The sequence below is a fragment of the Dromiciops gliroides genome, chromosome 2, assembly GCF_019393635.1.
Source record: "Dromiciops gliroides isolate mDroGli1 chromosome 2, mDroGli1.pri, whole genome shotgun sequence".
Classification (NCBI taxonomy): Eukaryota; Metazoa; Chordata; class Mammalia; order Microbiotheria; family Microbiotheriidae; genus Dromiciops; species Dromiciops gliroides.
In genome coordinates, this window is record NC_057862.1 from 74,140,460 (window position 1) to 74,153,284 (window position 12,825).

Sequence of the window (12,825 nt, forward strand, 5' to 3'; positions counted from 1 at the left end):
CCACCCCTCTTCTGGTCCTGCAGAAAGCTTCCATTGGAACACAGGGAGGATCAGGCCCTTTTCATTCCGGAACCGGCTTGTGGTGGCAGAACTTCACATGTTCTCTTTGGAACCGTGGATAGCTAACCCCTAATATACTTTAATAAATACTTAAAAGCCTAAATTGTTGCTGAATTTGTCAGTAAACTTAGCTAGTTCTCCCCCCCCCCCACACGGGGGAGGGGGGGTAAGGGAGGAGGGGGGCAGATGGGCAGATAAGGCAATGACACATTAGATTTTACACAAAAGAGGCAGCTAGGTGGCAAAGTGGATAAATCACTGGCCCTGGTTTCAGGAGTTCAAAGCCGGCCGCAGACACTTGACTCTTAGTAGCTGTGTGACCCTGGGCAAGTCACTGAACCCTCATTGACCGGCCAAAAAAAAAAAGATTTTACACAAAACATTGTGCATATATAACCTATATCAGATTGCTTGCTGACTTCAGGAACAGGGTGGGGAGAAAAATTTAGAATTCAAAATTTTACCAAAATGAATGTTGATTTTGTTCAATTTTATTTAATTATTCAACAACCCCCTCCATATTAGGTTATTTAAATAGTCTATTTCTTTTTGTTGTTGTTAACCTGAGTATTCTATATTTTGCAAGTGTTCATTTTTTCTCTAAATTATTAGTTTTGTTATTAGATAACTGGACAATATTATTTCTGATAATTTCTTTCAATTCCCTTTCAAGTTCTATTTTTATATTAAAGATTGATTTTCTCTCTCTTTTAAAAATTCAGGTTAACTATTTACTTTATATTAGTTTTCCACTGGAAAACTGTGTTTTAAATTTATCATTATAATCAACTTCTTTTCAATTTTATTACTCTTTTCCTTAATTGTATAATAATTTTGATTTATTGTTGTTGTTTTATTTTTAATTACATATTCAATTAATAGATTTGTTATTTTATTTTATTCTTTGTTTACCTCTTGGTTAGATTTGTCCAAGCCTGAAAGGAATAAGTTAAGTTCCCCCACTAAAAAAAAATCTTGAAAACTATCTTTACATGTTATTGGGGAAAAAATCTAATATTAAGGGGTGGGAATAAAATAAAATCCAAAGTTTAAGTATTTAGTTTCTATGAAAAAACAAACACAACAAGCCTCTTCCTTCGTGTGTGTGTGTGTGTGTGTGTGTGTGTGTGTGTGTGTGTGTGTGTGTGTGTGTGTGTGTGTGTATACCTGGAGCTCCTATAGTAGGGCTGTCACTCTAAACTGAAAGGGCAATAGTTAATGTAATGTTAGGTAACAGAATCAAGATCCAAAAGCGTCTCGATGGGCTATAATTGCTGGGCCAAAACACAAGATGAAATTTATTAAGCATAAATGTTAACATCAGTATGTGTCTTTAGACTATACCTAAAAGAAACACAATAGGTAAAAGGAGACATAGGGTAGGCACATTTTTTTAGTAGTACTCGCATGAGGAAATACAGGAACCAAGCAAAAAAGCCTAGTAGAGATCATTTGAGTAAAGATGATTTTATTATCAGTTAATATCACAGACTACCTGGGCAGGAAGAGGAAATAGATGAGAAATTTATGAAACAGATGACCAAGAACAGTCAATTAATCGAATATTTATTCAGCATCCACAGTGGCAAGCTGTAGTAGCAATAGGGGAATTCATTCATCCAGATATATGCTAGGCTAGCACTTCTTCTGTGCCAACAGTAAGGTACCTAATAGCTTCTTGGCTTTCCTTAATGATAAATTAATCCTTCAAAATGTGACCAAACTAATAGGGGAAATCCATTCTGGTTGTGATTCTCATCAATAGGTAAGAACTGTCGTTAAGGGCAGAAATAATGGGAACCATGGTAGGAAAGGACCCATACCATCCTAGAGGTGGAATGGTCTAATTAATATGTATTAGAGATTTGGGAAGAACAGATTTCAAAAAGGTTCAATGGAAACATAGGTTGTGTCACACGGACTAAAATTCTACAGGTAGTCAGTCCAGGAAGAATGGGAAATTGTCAGAGATGAAGTTCTGAAGACACAAAAAGAAACCATTTGGGAGGGGGGGGGTATTTTCTGAAGTGTCCCTTATGGGTACACAGAAAACTCACCAACTTAAGATTTTTAAAAATTATGTTCAGAAGACAGGAGCAAGAACAAGTTTTAGAAGATGAATACAAAGACTTACAGACATGATCCAGTAAGACTAGAGTGCTAAAGCTCAGGACCAAACAAGGCTAGCCAGTGTGAGAATCAGAGCACCACCACCCTGTTGAGAAAGCCATTGTGAGAACCAGAGCAGCACCTCCCCGAGGAGAAAGCATGTGACTTGGCGCCGGGAAGTTACGTCTATTCATAGACCGCCTGTAAGTCATGTCAATCAATGGACCAGCCAATTAACTTATAACTGTGTGTGGGGACTGCCAGAGAGCTTCCTCTCTAAGAGATCTTTCTTTTCGTTCAGGAACTGGGTGGTGGCAGGAGGGGCAGTCAGAGTAGACAAATCTCCTAACCCCATGTGTTCTCGTTTTAGTAATACCTGGTATGCTTTAATAAATGCTTAATGCCCAAAGACTGGTGCTAAAGCTTCTAATTTAAGGTGACCACGCATTAGATTTTTAGACATCACGATGAGATTTTTTAAACATCACACCAGGAGAGCTAAGGACATCAGCCAGGGTTTTGCTTTGGGGGAGAGGGTTAAAGAAGGTATAAGACCACTGCTCAGGGTAGGTGAATCAACCACAATCGATAACAGAGAAAAGGCAGAGCTGCTTAACTGTTAGTTTTCTTGGCCATGGAGAATGACCTTTGGATTGAAGGGCAGATAAAAAAATGATTGATGGGGCGTTAATACCCAATATATGTAAAGACATAGTAACTGGCGCAGATGAACTACACCCCTGAGTGTTGAAAATTAAAAAACAACTGTCAAATGTAACCACTGAACCAGTCTAGAAATGACAGTGCTATTAGGGTCCTCTGACCATGGCCAGATTATATCTGGAGTAGTGTTCAATTCTTAAGATTGTACTTTAAGACAATGACAAGATGGAGAGCTTCCAGAGGAGCAGAATCATAAAGAGCATCATGTCCATCAAATATGAGAAGGGGTTGAAGTACCTAGGAATTTTTAAGAAGTTAATAGTGCTGAAGAATACAATACAAGGAGAAGGTGTGCTGATGGATAGCTGTTTTCGAGTACTTTAAGGGCTTTTAATTTTGAAAATGTTGGACCCTAGGAGCAATGGGTACAAATTGTAAAGAGGCCAATTTAGGCTTCAATCAATCAGCAAGTACTTGAGTACCTACTATACTGTTGGTGGTGTACAGTATATAGGCTTGATCTTAACAATCAGAACTATAACAAAAACAAGATGGACTGCCTCCGGGGTAGTAAGTTCTTCCTCACAGGAAGTCTTCAAGCAAAGTTTGGATTATTATTATTGATTGTGGAGTAGCATAGATCCTTTTGTGAATATGGGTTGGACTACATGGACAATGAGGTATTTCCCAGCTCTGAAATTCTGTGATGCTATTCCTGTACACACATGTACACACACATGTATGTGTACCTATCTATATAATATATTTTTAATCAATTGCATAATTTTAGAATGGGGAAGAGCTGGTTTAACAGCAGATCATGTGGAAAAGATCTGGCAGTTTTAGTTAACCACAATCTCATTATGTAAAGCAACAGTGTGACATAACTGCCCCAAAAGTTAATGAAATCTTATATGCAATAAAAGTAAGAAGTCTCATTTCCTTTCTTTCATGGAAGAATGTCTTGAAATTGTAGTTTGCACTTGATATATCATCCAAAAAATATTTATTAAACACCTACCAAAAGCAAGATAGAAAAACCAAAATGATAAACCCTGCCCTCAGAGCTTAGGAAGTCTATGATTACATAGATATTTACATAAATATATTATGTACATAGATATGTAAACGAGAGCTAGTTTGAGAGAGATGGTACTAATAAACTCTGGGATCAAGAAAACCTGTGTAGGAGGTAGGACTTAAGATGACTAATAATAATAAAATAGCTAACATTTCTATAGCACTGGATTGTGCTAAGTGCTTAACCATAATCTCATTTGATCTTCACAACAACCCTGGGAGGTAGGTGCTATCATATCACCATTTTACTGATGAAGAAACCCAAGACAGAGGTTAAGTGACTTGCCCAGGGTCACATAGCTAGGAATTGACTGTGGCTGGATTTGAATGCAGGTCTGACTCCAGGCCCAGTGCACTATCCACTGCAACATTTAACTGTTCAACTAGGCTATCCATCCAACTAGAGATTCTGAGGGGTAGCTGTGAGAAAATGATGTGTCTCAGGTATGGAGGGTGAGTGAAATGTAAAAGATAAAAGATGAAGGTGGAATGTAGGGCTTGGGGGACAATTAGTTAACCTGTTGCTTCCTCACTGTCCACTCTCCCACCCCTTGGAATCTAGTGCCTACTATTCAATTGAACCTTATTTGAAGCCAAGCACAGCGACACATGTCTCCAGTCCCTGCTGCTGGGGAAGCCAAGGCTGTAGATGGCTTGAGTTTGAAAGTTCTGAGCTGCAGCCGGGCCAAAGTCTATGTGGTGTCTACACTAAGCATTGCACTAAGGTGTTAAGCCCTGGGGAGAAAAGAACCACCAGGCTGCTTGAGGGGCAAAACCGCTCAGGTCAGAAAAGAACAACTGGGTAAATAAAGCTTTTCTGCTGGCCAGGACTAGGATTGAGCTGTGATCAGCTGCTGTTTTTCCAGCCTTTGAGAGACAGGGAGGCCCAATCTCAAAATAAATAAATACAGAATAAAAGTACAATAAAATTTAAAAGAAATTGGTTTTTCAAGGATTACCAAGGATCTCCCTATAACCACATCTGATAAGTCTCTACTTCCACAGTCCTCAATCCCTATCCCCTGTGACTGACAGAGTACAGGGCAGGGGCAGAACAGAGTAAGGGAGAGACATTGGATTCTGCAGATATTTGGGTTTATAAAGTGGGTCATAGACCAAAAAAGAATCACAAGATACATCTTCGATACTATTATTGTTGAACTCTCGTATCAGCAAAGGGTCATTGAAAAATTCCTGGGGTAAGGGATAGAAATTTAAGATAATTAAATGTGAAGAAAAAAACATAATTTTAAACTTTAGGCATTGATGCTGAATAAACAAATTCTATACATTTTATAAAAAAGCCAATTTTTGTGATTGTTTATAATGCTATGATATTTCATGTTTTGACTACAGATTAGGTGTAGCCTTAATTACTAGAAAAACTTTGCAGAAATATATTTAGATTTTAAATAACCTAATTCCCCACATACAGGATGGGAGAGATCTGGCTTGGCAGCATCTCTGAAAAGTTTAACCCACAAAACATATTTATGGAGAACATACAGTAGCTGTCTTTCAAGTGTTTGAAGGGTTTTTCATGTGGGAGAGAAAAGAAATGTGTTGATTCTGACTGCATAGCTAGAATCAAAAGCTGTCAGTTACCAGGAAAGCAGATTTCAGCTCTACATAAAAATTTTAACAATTAGGGCTATCGAAAAATTCCTAAGTAGCGACCTTGACACATCACTGATTGACTCCAAATAGAGGCTAGATAATCGTGGACGTCACAGATAGGACTCATCACTGTGTAGGAGGTTAGATTAGATTGTTTTAAAGACCTATTCTTTTATCATTCTTTTTACAGTATTGGCCAAAGGTAAACTCATTAAGTCATCTGCTTCCGTGGCTTATGTAATGCTGCCACCTGCTACATATTTGGCTTTGAATCCACACTGAAACCAGCTCCTCCTAGGAAGCTTGACATTGATAGCAGCATGACTACTAAGAAATGAGATAGATTTTCTAATAGAGGTTGTGCAAAGTCTCCTTACTAAAGTCATCTTTCATCATATGGGGGTGGTAAGTCAGTCTACTTCCATGCTAGCCAGGCTCCACCCACAAAAGTACTATCATACCTTCCTAGACCTCTAGAAGTTGAGAGGTGGAGACATGGAATGGACAAATGCTGGCTCTTACTCCCAGCCTTAGCTGCTAAAGAATGCATAGGAGTGTGGGCTGATGATGAGTGAGATGAGCAGAACCAGAAGAACATTGTACACAGTATCATCAACATTGAGTGTTGATCTACTGTGATGGACTATATTCTTCTCACCAATGCAATGGTATAGAAGAGTTCCAGGGAACTCATAATAGAAGAGGATCTCCAAATCCAGGAAAAAAAAAAGAACTGTGGAGTATAGATGCTGAATGAACCATACTATTTCTTTTGGTTTTGGTGCTAATGTTTTTCTATTTTGAGGTTTTTCGTCATTGCTCTGGTTTTTCTCTTATAACATGATTAATGCAGAAATATGTTTAATGTTATTATGTGTATATATATATAACCTATATCAGATTACCTGCTATCTAGGGGAGGGGGAAGGGAGGGGAGGGAGGGAGAAAAATCTGAAATTGGAAAGCTTGTATAAACAAAAGTTGAGAACTATCTTTACATGTAACGGGGAAAAATACTTTATTAATTTAAAAAAATAAAATTTTAAATTTAAAAAAAATTTTAAATTAAAAAAAAATTTTAAAAGAATGCATAGGAGTGAGGTCAGGTGTTGGGGGTAGGGGTAAAAGATATTATATTAGTTGAGACATGCTTTTGCCACCACCAGCAAGGAGGGATGACAGTTTAGGTCCTGTAGGAAAAGACACTGTTTGTAAGGTTGTGACTGTTTTGTGAAGATAAGTGTTCATCAAACGATTCTAGATTGGTTCTGGTTCCCATGGGAGGTGGTCCATTAATCAAGCAAGCATTTGTTAGTTGTATACTGTGTCTGGTACTATGCTAGATGCTAGGGACAAAAGACAAAAATTGCAACACTTCCTGGCCATAAGGAACTTACATTTTATTACAGGAGACATGTACTTATATGGTTATATACAAAATTAACACAAGGTAGTTTTGAGGAGAAGGCACCACTCGAAAGACCTGGAAAAGCTCCACACAGAAAACGGCATTTGAACTGAGTTTGGAGGAAATGAAAGCTTTTGAGAGGCAGTACATTCCAAGCATGGGAGGCAGCTAGCACAAAGTCACAGGGAGTGGGGATGGAATGAACATAATAGGTCCTCATTGTTTTTTGAACAGAATGGAATTGAAAGGGAGGCAACAGTAGTGGAAAGGCCTTGGATCTGGAGTCAGAAGACTCAGATCAGAACCTCGGTTCTGACATTTGTGACCTTGGGCAAATTGCTGAAATATTTCTGGGTCACTCTTTCTCCATCTGAAAAATGACAGAGTCAGACCTGGTAATATCAAAGGTCCCTTCTAACTAAATCCTATGATCCAACCATTCTGACTTAGCAAAAGGGCCCAATGTTTAGAGGCAATGTAGCAAATGGAAAGAGAGCCAGTCTCAAAGGTAGGAGGCCCTGAGTTCAAGTACTGACACATGCTGGCTGTGTGACCCTGCACAAGACTATAAGGTGCCAGTTTTCACTGGTGCAGAGCAAACTGGAGAAGGTGCCAATTTGCATTTGCATTTCCCTCACCAGGTGTTTTCTAACCATTGAAATCATTGGTCCAGTAGCTATCACTGAGTAATGTTCTTAACCAGTAGTTATCTGCTCCTCCCCTGAACTCTCATTGCAGTCACTACCTTTTACTGCAATTTATCATTGTGCCTTATAGTTAATTTGTCTACATGTCTCATCTCTCCTAATAAACTATAAAAGACTGCCTTATTCACAATAACTTACACATCTTAGGCACTCAATTCAATGTATTATTATTATTTTGTGGGGGGCAGTGGGGGTTAAGTGACTTGCCCAGGGTCACACAGCTAGTAAGTGTCAAGTGTCTGAGGTTGGATTTAAACTCAGGTATTCCTGAATCCAGGGCCAGTGCTTTATCCACTGCGCCACCTAGCTGCCCCTCAATTCAATGTTAAGAGAGGGAAGGAGAGGGAAGTGACCTAGGGGCTTAAGGATAGTCTCTTCTTGCTCTATAAATCCACAAAATGTCCCAAATCAACACTACTTTCAAAATTGTCATATGCTGCCTTGACCCAAGTTAAAAAATGCATTGGCACTGACCAAAATCACTCCTAAGAAGAGGGTACCCCCCATTTACCGCATGTGGTTCAATGTGGTGTCAGGTCTTCAACATTTCTAACCTGTACTCCTACAGACCATCCTTATTATTGCTCCTTTTTTCCCCTTTATTAACAAAAGGCGAGGGGGTGCTGAGAGGGACAGGTGGGAGGCATGGATATAGACTTGCTTTTTAAGGGAAAATGAAAAAAAAAAAGTGGACCTGAGATGAAGAGAGAACCTTTGCATGTCTAGTAGTCTAGGTGTCCTATTTGTGCCCCCCTCTCTCTGATTAGGTGGTTCCTCCCAGAACCTTCACCTTAAGGAGGCTCCAGGTCAGCCATGTCTTAATTTCTCTCCAGGCTGCATTCCTGATGCTTTACCTGGAGTTCCTTGTACCAAGAAAATCAGAGGCCAAGTTCCCATCCCATCCCTACAGATTCCTGACTTTTGGGAATACTACACTAAGTTTCAGACAAAGGTCCAATTTTTTGCTCTTCTGCCTTCTGATTATTCCATCCAATCTTTCTTCCCTCTTTTCTGAACATTCATCCTCATTCTTCAGAAAATGATGCTGGGGCGGCTAGGTGGCCCAGTGGATAAAGCACTGGCCCTGGATTCAGGAGGACCTGAGTTCAAAATCCAGCCTCAGACACTTAACACTCACTAGCTGTGTGACCCTGGGCAAGTCACTTAACCCCAATTGCCTCACTAAAAAAACAAAAAAGAAGAAGATGATGATGCTAATCCTGCACCAAGTAAGTTCTACAGGCAGTCACATTTTCACAACAGATGAAAACTGTTTATGCTGCTCTCTGGACAGCAAAGAGTACAATTCACTAAGAAGTAAATCTGAAGGAGCAATATGTGCTTTAGGGAAGGGCTGGCAGACACGGACCAATGCCATTGGGCAAATAATGGTTGATATTTGTATAACCTTTGGCTTAAATGCATGATATATTCTAAATGCCTTTGCACAGAGGTGGAATTTAGTAACTCAGTACTTTCAAACTGTGTAATTTAAATTTCTAAATGTAGGAGGGAAACTGACTAAAAACACTGAAAAGCGAGTTTAAGTTTTTAAGGGTTTATTGAAAGATTGAGAACAGAATCCCTACAACCTGGCAATCCTATCTTTCTTTAACTCCCCTGTGAAGTCCTCCGAAGTCTCCTCTCCACCACCAAAGGAACCAAAAGAGCACGAGCTTCCTGCGCAGCCTCTGCTTCCTCCTTCCTCTCCCCTCCCAGCAATGGGAGGTTCTTCAAGCTGATTGGTTGACTGGGCCAGAAGGTGGTCAAAGTTCAAAATTGTTAGCTTCTGAGAACCATGCATTCTTAAGTACTCTTAAGTACCAGCCAGCTGTGTTCACAATCTAGTAAACTGTCAACATTAAGTCACTTTATCTAATTCACTCATCTTAAATCTCCAGGTGGATCCCTGAGTATCTACTAAATCCATTATCTTAACACAAAATGAAAGATAAACTGAGGATGCTAGTCTTAAGCCTACTGTCTTACTGGGTTATACTATCCTCCATGCCTCAAATGCATTTCTCACTCTCTACCTCACAGAACCCTAGCTTTCCTCAAAAAGATCACCCTAGATGTTATTCTAATAGGCCTTTCTTATCTCCCAGGTCAGAGTACCCTATCTCCTGAAATTACTTTGTTGGAGATTTTGCATTTGACATTGTCATCAAGCATTGATTAAATACTTACTAGGCAACTACGTGGTTAGGTAGATAGAGGACTGGGTCTGAAGTCAGTTAGATCTAAGTTCAAATCTTGTCTCAGACACCCACTAGTTGTGTGACGCTGGGGCAAGTCACTTAACCTGTTTGCCTTAATACACCAAAGAAGGAAATGGCAAACCACTCCATTATCTTTGGTAAGAAAACTCCAAAAGGAGGAGTTCTGGAGGCAGAACCAAGATGGCAGAGTGAAACCAGGAAGGTGCCTGAGCTCTCCCAAATTTCCCTCAGAAACAATGTTAAATTAAGCCTCTAACATATCCTGCAGCTGCAAAACTTGCAAAAAATGGAGTAAAATGATCTTCTGACTTAAGATAACCTAGAAGATCTTCAGGAAAGGTCTGTCTCATCTGTGTAAAAGGGGAGCAATAGCTCAGTGCAGAGGGTATTTGGGCAAGCCAGCAAAAGCTCTTAGTCACAGCATAGATCAGCAGCTTTGGTCCTAGCTTAGCAAGCAGGCCAGTTGTGAGGCCTCCAGCCCCAATGCAGAAGGTAATCTGCCAGCTAAGTGTGGTAAAAAATGGAAATGTTAGCTGAATCATTTGAGAGTTGAGTGCATGCTACTGAAGCAGCTTTTGAAGGACCTCCCTTTTGGCATGGAGACTGCAATGAACTTCCAGGACGACATCTTAAAACTGAGGGTGGAACGGAAGTTCGGGCTGTCTCTGGCATTTCAGCTTAGCCGTGGTGGCACACGCTTTTGGTGTTCGGTGCTGGTTCTCGGCCTGGCAGGCAGTTTGGGATTCGGTGAGTTTTATAAAGGAATATAGACTAAGTTTAGATCTAAGATTATTCATTTGTATTTCTACTTTCCTATTTCCCTAACTGGCATCACCTTTTGTTGTCTAATTAATTCACTAACAATAAAAACTAATCCCTCACTGATTAAAGCTCAGAGGCTTCTTTTTCTTAGTGGTCTGGGAGATATATAAGGGAAAAGTTAAAAGGGGGAGTTTAATGCTCGTATATCCAATTTAAAATCTCACATAAGGTATCTGTTACCCAACAGGCCCAATAGTCTGGGGCACTCCAGTGCATCGAGCAAGCTCCAAGCAGCTGAGGCCTCAGAGCAGAAAGCCAGTGACTGGGCCCCTGGCCTCCAGCAAAAGAAGCTTGGGACAGTGCACATTGTACCCCAGGAGCACAATTCAACAGAAGCTAAAATATGAGTAAGAAACAGAAAAGTACCCCAACCATAGAAAATTACTATGGCAACAGGGAGGATCAAATCATAAACTTAGAGGAAGACAACAATGTCAAAACACCTACATGTGAAGCCTTAATGGGGAAGAGGAATTGGTCTCAAGACCAAAAGACCTTAGAAGAGCTCAAAAAGGATTTTATAAACCAAATAAGGAAGGCAGAAAAAACTGAGAAAAGAAATGAGAGTTATGCAAGAGAGAAAAGGAAGAGGGAAAAGGACAAAAATTGACAAAGGAAAACATCATTAAAAAATGCTACTGGTCAAATGGAAAGGAGATGCAAAAGCTGATGGTGGGGGCGGCTAGGTGGCGCAGTGGATAGAGAACCGGCCCTGGAGTCAGGAGTACCTGAGTTCAAATCTGGCCTCAGACACTTACTAGCTGTGTGACCCTGGGCAAGTCACTTAACCCCAATTGTCTCACAAAAAAAAAAAAGAAAAAGAAAAAAAAAGCTGATGGGGAAAATAATTCCTTAAGAATAAGAATTGGGCAGATGGAAGCTAATGACTCAATGAGAACAGGAAAAGTAAAGCAGAATCAAAAGAATATAAAAGTAGAAGAAAATGTAAAATACCTCTTCAGAAAAACAACAGACCTGGAAAATAGATCCAGGAGGGACAATCTAAGAATAATTGGAGGACTGTGATCCAAAAAAGAGCCTAGACAGCACATTTCATGACATTATCCTGCCCCATGTTTTAGAACCAGAGGAAAAAATAGTCATTGAAAGAATCCACCAATCACCTCCTGAAAGATACCCCAAAAGGAAAACTCCAAGGAAAATTGTAGCCAAATTCCAGAATTATCAAGTAACAGAGAAAATACTGCAAGCAGCCAGAAAGAAATAATTTAAATAGGATTACATAGGACCTGGAAGCTTCAACATTAAAATATCAGAGGCCCTGGAATATGATATTCCAGAAGGCAAAGGAACTGGGAATACAACCAAGAATGTACTACCTAGCAAAATTAAGCATAATATATTTATTTTTGTTCTATATTACATGATTTTTTTAAAAGTTTATTTAAGAGAGGGAACTGGCAAGATGGGAAGCCACTGAAAAGTCCCAAGAGCAAACCCAGCCAACCCTATCTCTCCTTCATCCTCAGGTACTACAGCTTCGGTCCCACTAATGGGGAAAGGGAGAGCCAGAGATGCCAGGCAGAAGGAAGTCCCTACACCTAGCACAGAGTCCACCAGTAAACAGGACACACAGTGCCCTTAGTGGGAGAGGAGCTTCCAAACAGCTGTCCTCCCCAACCACCAGAAGGTTGAACTATTCCCCTCTTGCTCTAAGCCTGGTCACCACTGTTGGATCACCTCCAGTCCAGGCCTGCTATGAAGACTCTGGGGAAGGTGCTCAGGCCCAGTATCAACCCTGCTTCAGTCTAACTTCTCCAACACAGAAAGCACATACACCAGCCTCAGCTCACTGCCAAAGTTGCAGATAATGGCTGCCTTGTCCAGCATGAGATGAGCATCTCGGGGCTGGCCGTGCCTCACTGCTTTTGCCCAGGTAGACAGTTTGCAGTAGGTCCCCATAGTTTAGATCCCAGAATAAGCATAATCTTTCAAGGGAAAAGTTGTGCATTCAATGACATTGGGGACTTTAAAACTTTCCTAATGAAAGGCCCAGAACTGAATAGAAAATTCAATCTACAAATACAAGACTCAAGAGAAGCCTGAAAAGGTAAAAAGGGGGGAAAACCAAAACATTATTCAATAAGGTTAAAATGTTTACATTCCCACATGGGAA